Source organism: Apium graveolens, chromosome 1 (genome assembly GCF_009905375.1).
Source record: "Apium graveolens cultivar Ventura chromosome 1, ASM990537v1, whole genome shotgun sequence".
Taxonomy (NCBI): Eukaryota; Viridiplantae; Streptophyta; class Magnoliopsida; order Apiales; family Apiaceae; genus Apium; species Apium graveolens.
The window spans coordinates 121,270,191-121,292,830 of record NC_133647.1 but is presented as its reverse complement, the minus strand read 5'-3'; positions in this window follow the sequence as shown (position 1 = coordinate 121,292,830).

The following is a 22,640-nucleotide window of genomic DNA, read 5'->3' as shown; positions in this document are numbered from 1 at the left end:
TATATTGAACAGGATCAAATTTAGAATTGTTCCCTTAATACTGATTAAGAAGGAGAACTAAGATTCTATGTTATTATTAATGCTTAGGTTCTTAATCCGGAAATAGTAATTGACACGTGTATATTATTTACATGCTTTGATTTATATATGAAATAATTCTTTTGAATTATATCATTATATTTTGGGTGATGGAATTATATACATGGTGGATATTATTTATTGAAGGAATCCATGTCCTGATAATATTCGGGTTAATGATGTCCCCTTGAAAGCTCAAAAAGATTTAATTATGTGAAACCCTGCAGGTGGAATTTATTCTGACATAATTAAATAAAGGTTGAGTGGATGATCAAGGATAAAAGATATTAATTAAATAAATTATCAGTAATTTATTTAATTAATGGACATATGATATTTTAAACATGGGGAATTGAATAAGCAAATAATATTGGAACCGAATTAATTAAATTACGGTATTAGGAAAGGTAGTGCAAATATTAATTCTTTAGTGGATTGAATTAATATTTAATTACATTGGGCTAGGCTCAAGATGTAATTAGAAGGCCCAACCTAATTATCCATGGTCCCTATTGTAGCCTATATATATTCTTATTCTCTTCTTGCTTGGAATTGTGTGAAAACATATTGTAGCCACCAAGGAGCAAGAAGAGAGGATAACTTGAGAAGACGGAGGCCACACTTCGCTCAAGGGAATTTGGGAATACAATAGAAGAGCGTGGAATTAACCATTAACAAGGTAATCCTCTTTTCGTAATCTTTATCGTAAAACGTAGTAACACCCTAAGTCCGTTGTTCCCAACAATTGGTATCAAGAGCCTGGTAATGGGTTCTACGTTTTATGATATAATGTCCATGTCGTAATTATATATGCGTGTATATAGTGTTTTGCTTGTATTGTTTTTGATGCAGGTTGTTAATCCACTATTATGGCCATGTATATTTTAATTATGTGTTTGGATCCCACGTGGTTTAATTGTGGGTAATTTTTATTTTGGTTTCCACGTGGTTTAATCGTGGTTGTAATTTACACGAGGGTTGATCGTGTTAGAATAGATTTTACAAAATTAGTTTTGTATTAGATCTATTTTTTTTTTTGTAATTGTTCCGGGTATTTTGTAATAGTTATGTGCGATCGGAAATCAATTCCGGTAGTTTTTTGTTCCGCTGTGCGATTACAAGGGGCTGCTGGGGCTGCTGCGGCAGCTGGGTCTGCTGGGGCTGCTGGGACTGCGGGGGCTGCTGGGGCTGCTGGGGCCGTCGGGGCGCGCTTGGGGCATATTTTTTTTGAGAGCTGGATTTTTTTTCAATGGCCATAATAGTGGAAAATTTATTTTATTTTTTTACATTAAATTTTAATTTTTGCTTTAATTTATTGATTATGTGTGTCGTTAATTATGTGTGTAATTCTTTTAAAATTGCATGTTTAACTTAATTAGGACGACATGGACATAAATTTTATTTATTGTTTTAATTAAATATTATATGTTGCTAAAATTATGTGTGTATTTTGAATGCATGATTAGACATAATTATAACAATATAGGGCCCCATTTAATTTTAAAATTCCTCAATTTTAATAATAAAAAAAATTCTAAGTGGGAGAGGGAATTAATATGAAATTAAATCCCATGGTCTCCATTATTGGTTGTAGGTAATTTAACATAAAGACGAATATAAATTATATATACGTCACCCATCGTGGCATGTAATTTATGGTGTCTAGAATGTTATAGAAATTAGTAGAACAAACTTCTTAAATTAATAAATTTTGAAAGGAATAAATACGGATTTTCTTTATTTCTGATTTGGGGCGATTTTGTCAAAAACGGGTTCATCGAACTTGTAAGGCTGTGGGTTTTAAGCGAGACCGATGTGACTCCTCCACTACCTGGAAATCAAACCATTGATGAATATTGAATTGAAGTATTCTATTCAAGGCAAAATTACGAATATTGGAAGGTATACACGCCACCCATCGTGGTGTACCAAGTTCCATAGATTTCGAATAATTTAAGATTTGATGATGGTATACACTTAGCTATGAAAAATAATATAGTCCACCCCAACGTGGCATATTGTTTAGTAATAGGACCGAAGTAACATTTAAAAAAAATTAGGTGGTATACATGTCATACATCGTGGCGTACCAGAAGCTTATGGTGTTTATATGTTAGTGCATTAAATTTTAATAATTGTTAGAGGAATCAATAGATCTTAATAATTAATGCACCCTTATTTATGTGATGTTTATGCATGATTCTCAGGATAAAATGGGCTTTAATCCACTATTCACCATACTTAAGGATAACAAACTTACCGGACCTAACTATATTGAATGGAAACGAGATTTGGACATTGTGTTGACTGCTGAGGAGTACAAGTTTTGCACTTATGAACCCAAGCCTGAACAACCTGCTGCTGATGCTCCTGAAGATGAGAAAGAGTATTATAAACGGTGGATTAAGGCTGATGAGATATCGCGATGTTACATTCTGGCAGCAATGTCGGGTGTTTTGCAGCATCAGCATCAGTCTATGGCCACTGCTTCGGATATGCTCTTTAATCTCAAGGAACTTTTGGAGATCAGAATAGGGCTGCTAGGCAAGTAGCCATGAAGGCTTTAATGAACACTCAGATGGCTGAAGGCACACCTGTAAGGGATCATGTTCTCAAGATGATGTCGCATCTGAATGAGATAGAGATCCTTGGTGCTGAACTTAATGGGGAAACCCAGATTGACATTATCCTTATGAGCTTGTCCAAGAGTTTTGAGCAGTTCCGCTTGAATTACAACATGAACAAGAGGCAGTATAGTCTCGCGGAACTGCTGACAGAACTTCAGGCAGCTGAAGGATTATTTCGGCAGAGTGTTCAAGTGAATGTGGCTGAGAAAGGTTCTTCCTCTAAACCGAAAGGTATTAAGAAGAAGAAAAAGGCCCAGACACAGAAAGCTGTGAAGGCAGTGGGAGTTCAGGGTGGTGTGAAAAAGCCTAAGGGAAAGTGCTTCAGATGCAAACAGTTAGGTAACTGGAAACAGGATTGTCCTCTTCCTAAGAAGACAAACAATACTGGTATGTCTCTTTCTCTAGTTACAGAAACATTTATAGCGGCTATATCTACGAGCACTTGGTGTGTAGATACAGGAGCCACTGATCATGTTTGTAATTCTATGCAGGGGTTCCAACTATCCAGAATGCTTAGAGATGGTGAGATATACGTGTTCATGGGAGATGCTACGAAAGTAGCAGTAGTTGCAGTAGGAGTTATTCATTTATCTTTTGGTTCTGATAGGATTTTGGTTTTGAACAATTGTCTTTATGTACCTTCTTTTAGAAGGAATTTAATTTCGGTTTCTAAACTTGCTTTGGATTGTTATAATGTTTGTTTGGATTGTAATGTTTCTATTATGATGAATAAACGAATTATATGTTCTGGTACATTGCAAGACAATTTGTATATAATTAATCCTAGTCAACCTGCACTGCAACTGCAATTTAGGGAATTGAACAACACATCTTCTAACTCTACTAAAAGAAAGGAACCTTCTAGTTTGAACCAAACATATCTTTGGCACTTGAGATTAGGTCATATTAACTTGAGGAGGATTCAAAGACTGGTAGTAGACGGGCCTTTAAGCTCATTGGCAGTGGAGCCATTTCCAGTTTGTGACTCCTGCTTGGAAGGTAAAATGACTAATAGGCCTTTCAAGGAAAAAGGGAATAGAGCCAAACAACTGTTAGAATTGGTTCACTCTGATTTATGTGGACCCATGAATATCCAAGCAAGAGGTGGTTATGAATATTTTGTCACTTTCATTGATGATTATTCTAGATATGGGTACGTTTATTTATTGCACCGTAAGTCTGAGTGCTTTGATAAGTTCAAAGAGTACAAAGCTAAAATGGAGAAGTGACTTAATAAAAGTATCAAGTCACTACGATCAGATCGTGGTGGCGAATACTTGCTTGGAGAATTTAGGGTATATTTATCAGAAAATGGGATAGAATCCCAGTTAACTGTACCAGGCACACCCCAGCAGAACGGTGTAGCAGAGAGAAGGAACCAGACTCTTTTAGAGAGTGTTAGATCGATGATGAGTTATTCGGATTTACCCAAGTCGTTTTGGGGACATGCCTTAGAGACAGCAGCTTATCTTCTGAACTTAGTACCTTCTAAGTCGGTTCCTAAAACCCCCTTAGAATTGTGGACCGGGGATAAACCGAGTCTAAGACATATTCGAATATGGAGTTGTCCAGCACATGTGCTGAACAAGAACGCGACTAAGTTAGAATCTCGTACAGAAGTAAGGTTATTTGTAGGCTACCCCATGGGAACGAAAGGATATTTATTTTATAGTCCGAAGAATCGGGATGTCATTGTTAGCACCAATGCAAGATTCTTGGAGGAGGACTATATAATGAATCACAAACCCACGAGTAGTGTCATTTTAGAGGAACTAGTGGGAGGGAAAAATAATACCCATGAAGCTGTAGTACAAGTAGAACAACCACAACATAATATACAACCTGTCACTAATACCGCACCAGTGCCTCGTCGTAGTGGGAGGGTTGTTCAACAGCCTGATAGATTCATGTTTTTGGGAGAGTCTTCAGACTTGGTCTCTGGTGAACATGATGATGATCCCCGTACATACGAAGAGGCAGTAGAAGACAAAGATGCAGATCTTTGGCAAAAGGCGATGGAATCTGAGATAGAATCAATGTATTCTAATCAAGTCTGGGAGCTCGTGGAACCACCCAAAGGTATAAAACCTATTAGATGTAAGTGGATCTACAAGAAAAAGAGGGGATTAGATAAAAAGGTGAAAGCCTGGAAAGCAAGACTTGTTACGAAAGGGTATACTCAGAAAGAAGGTATCGATTATGAGGAAACCTTTTCACCGGTAGTCATGCTTAAGTCAATCCGTATTCTTTTATCTATAGCAGCTCATCTCGATTATGAGATTTGGCAAATGGATGTCAAGACAGCTTTTCTTAATAGAAGTCTTGAAGAAACCATCTATATGCAGCAACCAAAAGGATTCATTAAGGAAGGCCAAGAGCATCTGGTAAGTAAGCTTAAGAGGTCTATTTATGGACTTAAACAAGCTTCTAGAGACTGGAATATTCATTTTGATCAGGCAGTCCAGTCATATGGATTTGATCAAAGTCCAAGTGAATCGTGCGTGTATAAGAGAAGTGAAGGTAATGCAGTGGTTTTTCTAGTACTATATGTAGATGATATTTTACTCATTGGAAACAATGTTGAGATGTTGTCATCAGTAAAGGCATGGTTGTTCAAACAATTTGACATGAAGGACTTAGGTGAAGCGGCATACATCCTTGGGATCAAAGTTATAAGGGATCGCAAGAAAATGATGTTGGCTTTATCTCAAGAGCCCTACATTGATGAAGTATTAGCTCGTTTTAACATGCAGAACTCCAAGAAAGGTTTTCTACCTTTTAAGCATGGAGTTGCTCTATCTAAGAAGCAGTGTCCTTCGACACCTAAGGATATAGAGAGCATGAAAGCAGTTCCTTATGCTTCAGCATGTGGAAGCTTAATGTATGCTATGTTATGTACGAGGCCTGACATCTGCTTTGCTGTAGGCATGGTTAGTAGATATCAGTCGAACCCAGGTCAGGAACATTGGAGTGCAGTAAAAACTATACTCAAGTACCTGAGAAGGACTAAGGAGTATATGTTAATTTACAAGGCCTCAGATCTATTTCCTTTGGAATATACTGATTCAGATTTCCAATCAGATAGGGATAAGAGGAAATCAACCTCGGGATATGTTTTTACTTTGGGAGGTGGAGCCGTTATATGGAGGAGTGTAAAGCAGAAATGCATTGCAGACTCCACCATGGAGGCCGAGTACGTGGCGGCCTCTGAGGCTGCCAAGGAGGCTGTATGGTTCAGGAACTTCCTTTTGGACTTAGATGTGGTACCTAATTTGCCTAGGAGCTTGACGGTGTATTGTGATAACACTGGTGCTGTGGCAAATTCAAAGGAACCGCGAGACCACAAAACAGCTAAACATATTGAACGTAAGTATCATCTCATACGAGGAATCGTAAAGCGAGGGGATATAGTTGTGGCTCACATATCATCAGAAGACAACCGAGCAGATCCTTTCACAAAGAGCTTGCCAACCAAGGTTTTTGACAAGCATGTGGAAGCGATAGGAGTCAGATGGATGGACACATAGATTTTTATGTAATAGTGGATTAAATAAACACTGATGTACACATAGAATATTTTAAGTATAAGTGGGAGATTGTTAGTGTATACTGAAAATATTTATTTGAAGTATGTACATTTATTTCTGGCCAGTTTATTTGAGAATCATTTGAATGTTTACATGTTTTCTATTATTATATATTGTGAACAATCTAGTATCAAATGAGATACATAATATTAGATTGTTAAATACAGTTATATAATATAATAAGGTTCACAGCACAGGTGGTGTTGGACAATCCACTGGTATGGCTGTAGTATTATTTAGATTAGTTTATATTGACTAATAAATAATACTAGTATACTTTGTGTATATTGAACATGATCAAATTTAGAATTGTTCCCTTAATACTGATTAAGAAGGAGAACTAAGATTCTATGCTATTGTTAATGCTGAGGTTCTTAATCCGGAAATAGTAATTGACACGTGTATATTATTTACATGCTTTGATTTATATATGAAATAATTCTTTTGAATTATATCATTATATTTTGGGTGATGGAATTATATACATGGTGGATATTATTTATTGAAGGAATCCATGTCCTGATAATATTCGGGTTAATGATGTCCCCTTGAAAGCTCAAAAAGATTTAATTATGTGAAACCCTGTAGGTGGAATTTATTCTGGCATAATTAAATAAAGGTTGAGTGGATGATCAAGGATAAAAGATATTAATTAAATAAATTATCAGTAATTTATTTAATTAATGGACATATGATATTTTAAACATGGGGAATTTAATAAGCAAATAATATTGGAACCGAATTAATTAAATTACGGTATTAGGAAAGGTAGTGCAAATATTAATTCTTTAGTGGATTGAATTAATATTTAATTACATTGGGCTAGGCTCAAGATGTAATTAGAAGGCCCAACCTAATTATCCATGGTCCCTATTGTAGCCTATATATATTCTTATTCTCTTCTTGCTTGGAATTGTGTGAAAACATATTGTAGCCACCAAGGAGCAAGAAGAGGGGATAACTTGAGAAGACGGAGGCCACACTTCGCTCAAGGGAATTTGGCAATACAATAGAAGAGCGTGGAATCAACCATTAACAAGGTAATCCTCTTTTCGTAATCTTTATCGTAAAACGTAGTAACACCCTAAGTCCGTGGTTCCCAACAATAAGCATCTATCAATAATCAACTCATATAATTCTATTCAATACATACTTCTATCTACCCTTCGTTTCACCCAAATCTGATTAACGGATTGAAAGTTATGCAATAAACAAGTACACATCGAATATAGAGACCGACAGTCAACCAACAAATCACATATAACACATAATACGTCATATAATCAATGACATATCATTTATAAAGAAGTTTCGGGTCATAAATAGGCTTTCTGGTATTTAAAATGATTTTTAAAATATTTTTCGGAATTAAAACGGGTCGTTGAATCAATTTCGGGTTAATAAACAGGGTTTGGTTAGCCAATTCTGGCCTCGAAACAAATTTTATAATAATTATCGAGCCTTGGAAATAATTTAGAATAATATTTTAAAGCTCGAAACTATTTTTCGGAATTTTTAAATCATTTTTAAATAATTAAATCTAATTAAATAATTAATTAAAATCAATTAATAATTAATTAAATCAATTAATCAATTAATTTCCGAATTAATTGACCAATTAATCAATTAAAAATTAACTGAAATTAATTAACTAATTAATTCAGATTTATTTTTGAATTAAAAATAATATTCGGAATTAAAATAATGATTTTTAGAATTTTCAGAAATTAAAAACTAATTTTTATAATAAAAATAAATAGGAAATATGATTTTTAAACATTTTTAAAACAGGAATCCTAAATTTGCAAAGTCTGAAAACTTCAGGGACCTAACTGTATCGTCCCCAAAAGTTCAGGTACCAAACTGCAATTTTTACAGGGGGTCGTCGGAAAACACCCTGTCTCGCCGGAGAACACGATCCAGGGGTGCTCAGGCCACCACCATCTCCAGATCACAACTACACTTCATCAGGAACACAACCATGCCAACAAATCAACCTAACAGTCCCTGAGTTGGCCGGAATTTGGCCGTGAAGTTTGCCAGTTTCCGGCGAACTTCGGAAATATTCAAAACACAACTCCCTTCTCTACAAACCTCGTTGATTCATGAAACTTATACGACTGGATTGCAAATTTCACAGAGAACACAACCCACTATATCACAACATCAATCTATTCCAGAATAAGAAACCCCCAAATTTCAATTAAGAACATTCATACGGGTTATAAACCCTAATTTTAAAATTCGAAAATCAAACTCAAATTTGAACATGTTATTGGACTCCAAATCAGACGTATAATATATCAAAATCATCAGGAAAACAAGCTCTATAACATGCAATCATCAAATCATATAAACAATCATCCGAACAAAAATTCATATTTTTAATCAAAATAATTTGAAAATAATTAAAATTATAGAAAAATAACCTTGATTTCTGCAGGTGTATGGATTACAGAATCTGGTAGAGCTCTTCAAGACCTTCAGATTGGTTACTCGAGCTTTCCAAACCGAATTCAATAACACCTCCAAAAGCTTGTTTGATTCTTAGAACAGTTTATGAAACTAGGGGTTTTCTCTGAAAATTATATAATTATCTGTCTGCAAATGATTTTGATACGAAATAAAATACGGGTAAAGGCTATTTATATTTACAGAAAATTAGTATCCCGTTGGATCATTCCGGATATAAAACGGTAAGTTTATTTATAAAAACTAATCCAAACGGTATCGGTTTTCAGAATAATTATCCAAATCAGTACAATTTGTACTGCGGTCTTGGTCTCAGCGCCTAGTTACACGTACTACGAAATGATAATTGTGATAATTTAATAAAAAGCTCCCGTTTATCGAAAATACGAGTTTTGTTGATTTACCGAAACGAATATTGTATCGAAAATGTTGCGCCGGGACCCGCGCAGGCGAAACCGTACGTCGGATCGAAAAAGTCGAAACATGGAAAATGCTCGGAATATTACAATTATGTTAGGAAGGAGTTCTCGGAAGAATTTCGGGTTCCAAAAACATAACAACGGGTGACGTCGGTTGGTTCCCGTTTTTACAAAATAGATTTTAAATACTCGGAAATTTTTTTTATAAATTTCATATGATTCTTATAAATTCATAAATCAACATAAAAATAATTAGGAAGATATGACAATTATCTATATTTTATTTTGGACATATAAAAATTAAAATACTCAATTAATATTATTTTTGAATATCCAAATACAGATAACACTTAACAATTAATTCATAGAATAAATACTGGACACATATACTAATTATTTAATAGCAAAATAATTACACGATATATCCCGGATATTACAATTGGTATGTTCTCCCATTCTACTGGTTCATCCTTAGGCATAATAGGTTCACCATGGATGTTCCTGTAAGGATCCACCACCTTGATATCTTCAAATACCACAGAGGGTTTTGATGCTTGAGTTGTAGTTGGAGTGGATTCCTTGGGAAACTGATTCTCCAATTCCTTATCAACAATGTCCAGTTTCCTTTTAGTTCTTTTAGCTAATTCCTTGATTCTTGGAGATTTCTTTCGTTGTGTAGCTTGCTTCTTTGATTCAATGATTTCAGATGGTTGAACAGAAATTTGTTGTGATGAATTTACAGCATGTAGCTTGGCTAAGATATCAATTTTCTCTTTCTTTTGTTTAGCCTTTTTAGCATCTAGAGCAGCCTGCTTCTTTTCCTGCTTCAATCTAGCCTTTTCTTCTCTCTTTGCTTGAGCAAATTGAGGATGTCCAGCCACCACACAGATTTCTTTCCCATTCCTGAAAATTTTAGCAATTCTCTTTTTAGAGGCTGAATCAGCTGGATCTTTGTAGAAAGCAATTGACCTTGACAGGAGCTTCTTTTCATCAGGCTTAGGTGTCTCATACACAGTATCCAAAGGGTTCTTCAATGGTGATTTTGAGTAGTTCACCCTTGGTTTCAGATTTATTTCAGCCTTTGAAGATTTGATGCAGGATGGCTGTCCCCTTTCCAGATAGTTCATGCTCATCTCATTCACAGAAATCTTCCCGACTTGAGAGTGATGGATGGCTGACTTGACTGGCTCCTTGACTAGTTCAAACTTCTTTTGTATATCCTCATCAATTTTCTCCCAGTTGACTAAACTCAACTTCTCCTTATCAGCTGCTCTTATGTTGGCTGCTGCTGCATAGATCAGATCTATACTGTCTGTAACTGGTGGCTTAGAGATAGTAATTGTGGGTACAATTAATTTACTGATTTGAATCTGAAGCCTCTCCCCCTCACTTAGTTCTTTCTCCCCCCTTTTGTTATCATCAAGTTGAGTAGAGGAGGAGGTTTGAGCAGCCACCAATTTTTGAAGTAAATCTGTCTGTTGGGCTTGATGAAGATGAATGGCTATTAAAGATGCTTCCATGGATGACATTCTTGTGTTTAAGGCATCTATCTTGGTTGCAAGATCAAAATTTTTCCTAACTGCCTCTTGATATCAAGCATTGTAGTTTCTGGAAGCTTAGAATCCATTTTGTCTGAAATGGCCTTCTTCATCTCCTCAATATCACTCTTCATGGTGTTTATATCCCTAGCATGTTGGAAGCCTGGGATTTGTTGAAGTTGCAGGGAGGCTAGGTGTGCCTGAAGGAGCTTCTTGGTGCTGGCATTAGTAGTGGTTTGAAGAGCAGTATTTGTCTGATTGATTAGCTGGATCAGGGTTGTCTTGATGTAGCGCTCATCACAGTGCTTTGAAAATGCCCATGATAGCATACTTGAGCTTGAACTTGAACCTACTTCTCCCCCTATGTCCATTGCTTCATCTTCACTATCCCCACTCCCATCACCAAAGAAATCAGCTGAACCACCAGTCTCATAGTCCACATCACCAGTTATAGAAGGCAAAGCTGTGATGGCATCTTTGGCTCTTAGCATAGACCGAGTGGTATGCACCAGATTGAGCATCCTTTCTGCATTGTCATTGCCCTGTTCAGCTAGAAGTTGATAAGCTGGAACAAGGTGAGTAAATGCCTCAGCATCAAGGGAGGTGGAATCTATTACAGCTTTAGGTTGCTGAGATAGTCCCTCCCTGTCTGCATCCTGGACATTCATTAACTCACTAGCAATGACATCCATCCTTATAGCTTCAGTACCTGCATTTCTCTCATTTTCTCTCTTTTGTTACATCAGGGTCCCACCCTGGCTCCCCACCCTCACACCCTCACCTTCACCATCTAAGGCGGGAATCCTCTCACTTTCTTTTTCCAATCCTGAAGAAATGGATTGCATAGTTTCACTCATTTCCTCTCCTTTTTCCTGGGAGCAACCCAGACTCTCACTCAAAACACTCTTCTCTCTCAATCCTAATAGTGACTGTACAACCACTAAATCTCCTGTACTTGAAATAAATGAAGTTTGAGGTTGTGCAGAGATACTCGACGGATGAGTGATATCCATCGGGTGAGTGGTTTTGCTATCCGACAGATAACTGCTGTTAAGCTTATCCATCGGGATACAATCACTACTCGGCAGATGAGCAATATCCATCGAGAGAGTAGAAATGAATGAACTTGGAAAAGAAACTATTATGGACTCTGTGCTGATTGATGATATTTTGGGCACAGATGATTCAACAGTTCCTGAAAGAATTGACAAATGAGCCAACAAATCATCTAAAAGATGATTCTCACTTACACTAGATTTTGGCTTCCCCAACAGAGTTAAAGAAGGGGAATCAGGAATTGATGTGTTTATCATATCCACATCCAGAGAATTTGTTGGTGACTTTGGTGTTTGAGGTGCTTCTATGACTAGAGATTTTGGCTGTGACTCCACATTTATTGGATCCACATCAAACTGAATTTGTGAAGGTGCAGTGATTGTGTCTTTTGCACCCGTTTGCACAGTGTGTGTATCCTGTGCATCCCCAAGGGTTTTAGATTTCTTCTTTCTAGCATAAGTTTGGGGTGAGCTTGTGTCCCTAACCCTTTTGGCCTGTGCTCTTGGTTGAGAGCTTTGTTCAATAACTACATCCTTTTGGGAGGATGCAGCTAGAAATGAGCTTTTATCCTTTTTAAGTACTACAGTTTGTTGGGAAACTGCAGTGTGGCTAGGCTGGGATCCACTCAACTCTCTATCCTTATCCTTACAGTTTCTTTTATGTTCACCCCTTCCCTCACCTATCTTTCCCTCCTTCACACTCCCCTCTTTGGTTTTAGTGGATTTTGTAACTGGCATCTTTTGAGAGATACCAAAGGGGGCTTTTTTTGATTTGGGTTTGAAAATTTTTGCAGCTTTGGTAGCTTGGGTAGGCAACTGTTGGCTCATTGACACAGTTGCCATAGCCACACTAGAACTCAAAGAAATTAGTGAGGTTGGAATAGTGGTAGGGATAGATGAACTTACCTCACTTACCTGAGGTGCTTCCATTACAGGGAAATAGAATAATGGCACATCCTTATGATGATTGGCCCTGTTCAAATCTGTAATGAGCCTTCTCTCTTGAACCCAACAATCTAATTTGTTGTTTGGGTTCTCAAGCACAATCTCTTCACAGAGGTGGTTAGCTAACATCATAAAGAATCTAGCATAATACACATTTTTACCTCTTTTATTTAACTCTCCTAATTTAAAGCCTAACTCAAACAAGATATGGTCACTGAAATTATAGAATTTATCTGTAACTACCATGTAGAGCATGTTAAGCATGGATATATTGACTGAATCAAAATTACTAATTTTTCCTGAAAAGACCTTTGTCACTACATCACACATAAAACTCCATTCTTTCCTAAGACCCATTCTCCTAATGTCACTTAACTTAGAAGTAGAAAGAGCATAGTTCATGCAATTAAGCATATTGATTATATCAGTGTCAGTGTGTGGTGAGGTCACAGTGTTATCAGGAATCTTGAAATATGCTTTTATAACATCACTATTGATACAGAATTCTTTACCTTTAATGGTGAATGTGATTGTCTTATCTGTATAGTTATATATAGCAGTGGTCCACATCTCTTCAACAACTTCACAAAAGATTGTGGGTGATTCCAGCATGGCATAGCTGAGCTTGCAATTCTTCACAAAGTTCATCATCTTGTGATAGTCACCAGATTGCTGAATACCCTTGTTCACTAGTGCAGTGAAATTGTTCTTCTCATAAATGAACCCAGTTTAAGACATAATCTTTACATCATGTTCCATTGTTAGAGAATAAGAGCTTGAAGAGAAAAAGAGTAAGTGCTTTGAGAGAGAATGAAATTTGAGCAGTTGATTTGAGAATGATAAAAGAAAAGCAATTGAAATGAAATAAGCTTTTATACTATCTCAAAAAATAACTGTTAAAAAATAATAAAGTAAAATAAAGTAACAAATAGAAATTGCCTAAAATAGCCGTTTAAAAATAAACTGTAAAAATTCCACCCATTATCCGTCGTGTTATGCTTACAAACTGTAAGTATACTCGATGGATAATGTTCAGGAAATTAACGGCTAAGATTAAGACAATTCGACGGATGAGGATAAACTGTTATCCGTCGAGTCATATAATATTCCAGAAAAATAATTGTTTTTTATTAGAAAATTGTATACTGACGGATGATCAAACTCGATGGATAAAGATCATCCGTCGAGATGTAAATTTTGACTTAGCCAAAATTTCATTCAAGACTAAAAAGTCAATTAAATTTCTGGCTGCATTTCAACTTGCAAATTATCAAATAAAGATTTAGGAATAATTAAGCATACCTAACTCACTTACCAACCTAGAGAAAGTGGATTCATCCAGTGGCTTGGTAAAGATATCTGCAAGCTGCTTCTCACTTGGAACACAATGTAGTTCTACAGTACCATTCATTACATGTTTCCTTATGATGTGGTACTTGATATCTCTGTGCTTTGTCCTTGAATGTTGTACTGGATTTTTAGTGATAGCAATTGCACTTGTGTTATCACAGAAAATAGAAATCCTCTCAACTTGCAAACCATAGTCTAGCAATTGATTTTTCATCCATAATATCCGTGCACAACAACTACCAGCAGCAATATATTCAGCTTCAGCTGTAGAAGTAGAAACTGAATTTTGCTTTTTACTGAACCATGACACAAGCTTGTTTCATAGAAATTGACAGGTTCCTGTTGTACTTTTTCTATCAATTCTACAACCTGCATAATCTGCATCTGAATAACCAGTTAGATCAAAACCAGAATCTCTAGGGTACCAAATGCCAAGTTTTGGTGTTCCCTTGAGATATCTAAAAATTCTCTTAATAGCTATTAAATGAGATTATTTAGGATCAGCCTGAAATCTAGCACATAAATATGTAGCAAACATTATATCTGGCCTACTAGCTGTTAAGTACAGAAGTGAGCCAACCATGCCCCTATAACTTGAAATATCCACAGACTTTTCAGTAGTGTTTAATTCAAGCTTAGTTGTAGTGGCCATGGGAGTTTTTGCAGATGTGCAATCCACTAGATCAAACTTCTTTAAAAGATCAAAAAAGTATTTAGTTTGACTAATGAATATTCCATCACTAACTTGCTTAACTTGTAAACCAAGAAAGTAAGTCAGTTCTCCCATCATACTCATTTCATACTTACTTTGCATCAATTTGGCAAACTTTTTGCAAAGTTTCTCATCTGTAGAGCCAAAAATAATATCATCTACATAAATTTGAACAAGTATACTGGAGCCATTAACATTTCTGAAAAATAAAGTTTTATCTACAGTACCTCTTGTGAAGTGATTTTCCAAAAGGAACTTTGATAAAGTGTCATACCAGGCTCTAGGTGCTTGCTTCAGTCCATAAAGTGCTTTCAAAAGATAATAGACATGTTCTGGAAAATTTGGATCTTCAAAACCAGGAGGTTGACTGACATAGACTTCCTCCTCCAAATCTCCATTCTGAAAGGCACTTTTGATATCCATTTGATAGACCTTGAAATTGGCATGAGCTGCATAGGCTAAGAAGATTCTGATGGCTTCAAGTCTTGCAACAGGAGCAAATGTTTCATCAAAATCTATTCCTTCTTGTTGAAAATAGCCCTTAGCAACCAATCTAGCTTTATTCCTAACTACTATGCCATTTTCATCCATCTTGTTTCTGAATACCCATTTGGTGTCTGTTGGATTCTTTCCTTTAGGCTTGGGCACCAGCTTCCATACATTATGCCTTTCAAATTGGTTTAGCTCCTCCTGCATAGCTAAAATCCAATTAGGATCCAACAAAGCTTCTTCTACCTTCTTTGGTTCTTCCTTGGAAAGAAAGCTGATGTATAGACGTTCTTCTTGAGTTGATCTCCTTGTTTGAACTCTAGAAGATACATCACCAATTATGAGCTTAAATGGGTGATCTTTTGTCCATTTTCTTTGTTGAGGTAGATTAGCTCTAGATGAAGAGGCCTCATTGTTGTCTTGATGTGTGATTGAGTTTTGATTATTAGAAACTCCCCCTGAGTTTGTAGATCTTTGATTTGAGAAAGGGGAACTTTCTATAGGTGATCTATCTTGATTTCCAGTTTCTCTTGATAACCCGACGGATGGTGAATTTTGAGTACCGACGGATGAAGCTGGTTGTCTCCCGACGGATAAAGCAGATTGCCTCCCGACGGATAAATCATTATGCAACTTGACAGATGTTGAGTTTTGTGCTTCATTGGTAGCAGATTTTTCTGCATTATCCTTAGATACTGTTTCTTGATCACTTTCATCATCACTGTCATCACTAACCATCTCCATATTGTCAAATTTGAGGCTCTCATGGTAATCTCCATCTTGCAGTCCTTCAATCTTTTTATCATCAAATACAACATGTATTGATTCCACAACAATATTGGTTCTTAGATTGTAGACTCTATATGCTTTACCAACATCATATCCAACAAAAATTCCTTCATCTGCTTTAGCATAAAACTTCCCATTTTGATCAGTTTGATTTCTCAGAATATAGCATTTATAGCCAAAGACATGAAGAAAATTTAGAGTTGGCTTCTTGTTCTTGAACAATTGATAGGGAGTCATGCATCTTGCTTGATTAACCAGTGAAATATTCTGAGTGTAGCATGCAGTATTTATAGCTTCAGCCCATAAATATGTTGGCAGTTTAGATTCTTCAAGCATTGTCCTTACAGCTTCAATAAGTGATATGTTCTTTCTTTCCACTACTCCATTCTGTTGTGGAGTTCTTGCTGCTGAAAACTCATGCAGAATCCCATTTTCCTCACAAAATGCTCTCATGATAGAATTCTTAAACTCAGTTCCATTGTCACTCCTGATTCTTCTAACCTTGAAATCAGGATGATTATTGACTTGCCTTATGTGACTGATGATGATTTCACTAGCCTCATCTTTAGACTTTAGGAAATATGTCCAAGAGAACTTTGAGATATCATCTACAATTACTAGGCAAAATCTTTTCCTTGAGATGGACAACACATTGACTGGTCCAAACAAATCCATGTGTAGCAGTTTTCAAAGGTTCTTCAATTGTTGAATCAAGTTTCTTCCTGAATGATGCTTTAATCTGCTTCCCTTTTTGGCAGGCATCACACAGTCCATCCTTAGAAAACTCCACTAGAGGAATGCCTCTAACCAGTTCTTTCTTTACTAGCTCATTCATGGTCTTGAAGTTTAAATGTGATAGCTTCTGGTGCCATAGCCAACTTTCATCCTGACTTGCTTTACTGAGAAGACAAGTAACAGATTCTGCATTAGATGAGTTGAAATCAGCTAGGTACACATTTCCTTTTCTCACACCAGTGAGAACCACTTTATTGCTTCTTTTATTAGTCACAACACAGGCTTCTGAGTTGAAGGCTACTGAGTTGCCTTTATCACAAAGCTGGATGATACTCAACAAGTTGTGTTTGAGACCATCCACTAAGGCAACTTCCTCAATAATGACATTGTCCTTTGAAATCAAGCCATATCCCACAGTATAACCCTTGCTGTCATCTCCAAAAGTAATACTTGGGCCAACTCTCTCCTTAAACTCTGTGAGCAGGGTAGAATCACCAGTCATGTGTCTTGAACAACCACTATCCAAGTACCAAAGATTCTTTCTGTTTCCCTGCACATATCAAAATTAAATCAAGTTAATTTTGGTACCCAAGTTTCCTTGGGTCCTGCCTTGTTAGCTTTCTTTTTCTGTTTCTTAGGCTTTATCTCATTTGACTTGGGGATATCAGATTCATCCTTGGTCATTTGAGTTGGGCCTTTGAAACCATTCATTGCAATAGAATTATCATGCATATTATAGTCAACAGGGAATGGCATGCTGTTAGTAAACATGTTATTCCAGTAAGGCATGCTAAATGACATTTGTGGCATACTAAATGCAGCATAATAAGGATTAGGTGCAAATGGCATGTTAGCAAACTGTGCATTCATATTCTATGTAGACATAGCATTCATAGGCATGAGAGGCATGGCATTCATGTTAGGAAAGTGAGGTGGCACAGACATGGAAGTAGGCATGTCAGATTTGCAATTAACAGACAAATGATTTACACTACCACACTTGACACAGATTTTTCTAGGAGCATATTTATCAGGTGTGTAGTTATTGTGTTTGTTAATCCCTACTTTACCATTTCTATTATTTTTCTTTTTAGCCTATGTTTTTACCTCAATCTTTTCAAGTCTGTCACTTAACTGTTTGACAGTCATGTGACCAACATTAGCCTTTTTCCCTTTCTTAACTTGACTCGATTATCCTGAAACAAAGTTCTTGGAAACATATCCATACTTCTCATTCAGCTTAACAAGTTTGGCTTTACTGATAGGCTTTCTCACAGCCGACGGATGAGGATTTTTATCATTCGACGGATAACCCTTTTTGTTATCCGACGGATGATCCTCATCATCCGCCGAGTCTACATATGTTAGCACTCCATCTACCAAATTTGGTTCTAGTTTCTCTTTGTTCTTTTTCCAGGCTGCATCACAGAAAGACTCAATTCCTTGAACTTTGGTGATTTGAGCATGGACATCCCTAGATGTTTTCCATGCCTTAATCACCTCTTGTTCACGCTCGAGCTGCTTCTTCAAAATTTCTTCTTTCTTCAAGGACTCAGTTAGTTCCTCCTTGACAATCTTACACTTAATTCTTAACTTTTCAAAATCAATGAACTGAGACTCAAGCACATTATTCCTCTCACTTAAAAACAAATTGTTTTCTTTGATTTTAGCATTTTCTTTAGTAAGAGACTTAAGTGTAACACGCAAATGATATAACTCTATAGACATGTCATTTATAGCATCATTACACTCAGCTTTAGATAAATGTGCAAGGTTTGTAGTAATTACCTGATTACTTGAAGAACTTGTTTCTGTTTCATCAGACTTGGCATTAGGGCTAGATTGACATAGCTGACATCTTCATCTTCATCCAGACCATCTGCTGCCCAGTCATTTTCTTGTATTATGAAAGCCCTTTCCTTTTGTTTGAGCAGTTCAAAGTATTTTTGCTTATAATCCACAGGCTCAAACTTTTTCTTGCTGGAATCTGACTTTCTACACTCACTGGCAAAATGCCCTGCCAAGCCACATTTGAAACATTTGAATTTTGATTTATCCACCATATTTCTATTTGGCTTGTCTGCTCCAAAGTTCTTCTTGAACTTGAGCTTGGAAAATCTTCTGGAAAGAAATGTTAGGTGTTCATCAATGTCCTTCATGTCATCTTGATTCAAAGAATCTTCATTTTCAGCTACCAGCCCCTTGCCCTTGCTTTCACAGACCCTTGAAGTTGACTCAGCAGCTTCCATCTTTACTTCCTTCTCTTTTTCCAACTCAGAAACTAGTGCAATGGATCCTCCTTTCTTCTTTCCTCTCCCCATCCTCTCATCTTGCTCTATTTCAAGCTCATAAGTTTTCAGGATGCCATACAGTCTCTCCAAAGTAAACTCCTTATAATCTAGTGAGTTTCTTAATGAGACTGTCACTGGTTTCCATTCCTTTGGAAGAGATCTAAGGAATTTCAGATTGGAGTCTTTTGTCTGATAGACCCTTCCATGCAACTTTAGAGCATTTAGCAGTTTTTGAAACCTACTAAAAATGTCAGTGAGAGACTCACTTTCTTAACTATGAAAATGCTCATATTGCTGAATCAGTAGCTGCATCTTGTTTTCTCTAACTTGCTCAGTGCCATCACAGATAATCTATATAGTGTCCTAAACATCCTTGGCAGTTTTGCAGTTGATAATATTGTCAAACATATCACCATCAACTCCATTAAACAGGATATTCATGGCTTTTTTATCCTTCCTGACTTGTTCAATGTCAGGATCAGACCATTCATGCCTTGGCTTGGGGACAAATGGCTCATTTCCAGTTGCAACTCTCATTGGAACATGAGGACCTTTTCTATGCAGTCCACATAGGCCTCATCTTGAGAAAGCAAATGAAGATGCATCTTTACCTTTCAATGATGGTAATTATCTTTATCCAGAAAAGGAATCTTGACTCCAACATCCTTCTTGTTCATCTTGCTGTATTGTTTTGATCTTTAAACTCTTTGTAAGTTAAGAGCTTGCTCTGATACCAATTGTTAGTCCCTTAACAATATGACAAGAATTACAGAAGGGGGGTTGAATGGAATTCTTGAAACTTTTCTTAAAATAAAAATGTTCTAACTTGAATATATATATATATATATATATAAGTGTGAATTGATTAGCACAATGCGGAATAGTTACTTAAATGAATCAAAACACAAGTAATTAAAAACAAGAGTCTTTAAAAACTTTCTGGTGGATTTGAATGATTCTACTAGAGATATATAATATATATCGAGAGAACTCTTTGTGCAAAAAACTCACAGCTGCTTACAAATATTGAACAACTAAGAATGCAGAGAAATGCTAAGAATTCTGCTTACAAATTTTATCCCTGCTTGTATCTCAGATGGTTCTTTAGTTGCTACTTCTTGGTTTATATATCACCAAGATTACAAAGTAATGAGATAGGATAATAAAACAAAAACTATCTAGTCTATTACAATGCTACTTCATTACTCTATTCCAGCATCTTTGAATATCTTCATAATAGCATGGAAATGGCAATGCTTCTTTGTTCTCAAAAACCCAGTTGAATAGGCTACCACATTCCATTTGCATCCACTCGACGCATGTGACTGTGTTGTCATTGTCAACAGATATTTGAATTCTTTATACGTCGGGTTCATGATCATCCGTCGAGTTATTGATCATCCGTCGGGTTTTTGATCATCCGTCGAATTCATTGTTGTTTATCCATCGGTAGCAATCAGGCACTTGACTTCTTTTCACTTATGCAGAATTACAAGACATCATCTATATACAATTAATCTACCTATTCTGCATATCTAACTAAAGTCAACATGACTTAAGTACTACTACAGATTCTTAACAATGTGTATGCAGAAATGTGCTACAGACTTATTGTTACATAAGCTACTCACTCGATGGATAATAAGTCATCATCCGCCGGGACTATATTGAGTCATCCGTCGGGATTATAAACCTTATCCGTCGAGTGCTACATATTTTCACTAAGTAAAATCTACCAAGGTGTTTTGTTCATGAAATCATGAAGTACACAACATATACACAACACGTAATATCCCCTCCGTCTCACAGAATGTGATACATCTCCTGATGATCTGGTCAGCTCCTTCTCTAAACAAATATGGTTCATCCCACATGTACCACTTCACCTCATGTAGAAACTTCTTCTTTTGAGCCGCATTCATATTATGAGGCATTATATTACTAACAAGATAGTTTACAATGTCTGCGAACCATGGCTCTTCCTCTTGAATTGCGAACAACTGCTCATCCGGAAAGATTCATTGATCAATGTTTTATCATGTAAAGTAGACTCGGGATTCTCCAATCTAGAGAGATGGTCAGCTACTTGATTTTCAGAACCTTTTCGATCCTTGATCTCTAACTCGAATTCCTATAGTAAGAGAACCCAACGAATAAGTCTAGGCTTCGAATCCTTCTTTGAGACCAAATAGCGGATGACAGCGTGATCAGTGAGCACTATCACCTTTGTCCCAAGTAGATAAGATCAAAATTTTTCGAAACCAAAAACTATAGACAAAAGCTCTTTCTTAGTAGTGGTGTAATTCAGTTGGGCTCCATTTAGCGTCTTACTAGCATAATAGACTACATGAAAGATATTAGTCTTTCGCTGCCCAAGAACTGCTCCCACTGCATAATCACTTGTATCACATATCATCTCAAAAGGCTCTCTCCAATCTGGTGCCGTAATAACTGGTGCGGTGATTAAACTCTTCTTGAGAGTCTCGAATGCTGCCAAGCATTCTTCATCAAATTTGAAAGGCACATCTTTTTCGAGCAAGTTGCACAACGGCTTAGATATCTTAGAGAAGTCCTTGATGAAATGCCTATAAAAACCCGCATGACCAAGAAAGCTACGGATTCCCTTCACAGAAATAGGTGGCGGAAGATTTTCAATGATGCCCACCTTGGCTTTATCCATCTCAAGACCTTTACTGGAGACCTTATGCCCAAGAATGATGCCTTGTTGCACCATGAAGTGACATTTTTCCCGATTGAGCACCAAATTGGTTTCCACACACCTTTTGAGCACCAAACGGAGATTATTCAAGCATTCATCATACGAATGTCCAAAGATGGAGAAGTCGTCCATGAACACTTCGACATTATTTCCAATCATATCGGAGAATATAGCCATCATGCATCTCTGAAAAGTGGTCGGTGCACCACATAAGCCAAAAGAAATTCTGCGAAAAGCAAACATGCCAAATGGACAAGTGAAAGTAGTCTTCTCTTCATCTTCTGGTGCAATGCAAATTTGATTGTATCCCAAATAGCCATCTAGAAGACAATAATACTCATGACCAGCCAACCTGTCAAGCATATGATCAATGAATGGAAGAGGGAAGTGATCCTTCCTCGTGGCTTTGTTCAACTTTCTGTAGTCCATGCATACCCTCCATCTTGTGACTGTTCGAGTGGGGATGAGCTCATTCTTCTCATTTGCTATCACATTAATACCTTCTTTCTTAGGTACACATTGCACGGGGCTCACCCAAGAACTGTCAGAAATAGGATATATAATTCCTGCATCCAGCCACTTTAAAATTTCTTTCTTCACCACTTCTTTCATGATAGGATTAAGGCTTCATTGTTGCTCAATAGTCGGCTTGCTATCTTCCTCTAGCAGAATTTTATGCATGCATTACGAAGGGTTGATCCCTTTTATATCTGCTATAATCCATCCGATGGCCGATTTGAATTCTCTCAAAATCCTCAAGAGCTTGTCCTCATCACTACCTGAAAGGTCAGATGCAATAATAACAGGCAAAGTAGATGCATCGCCTAAAAAAGC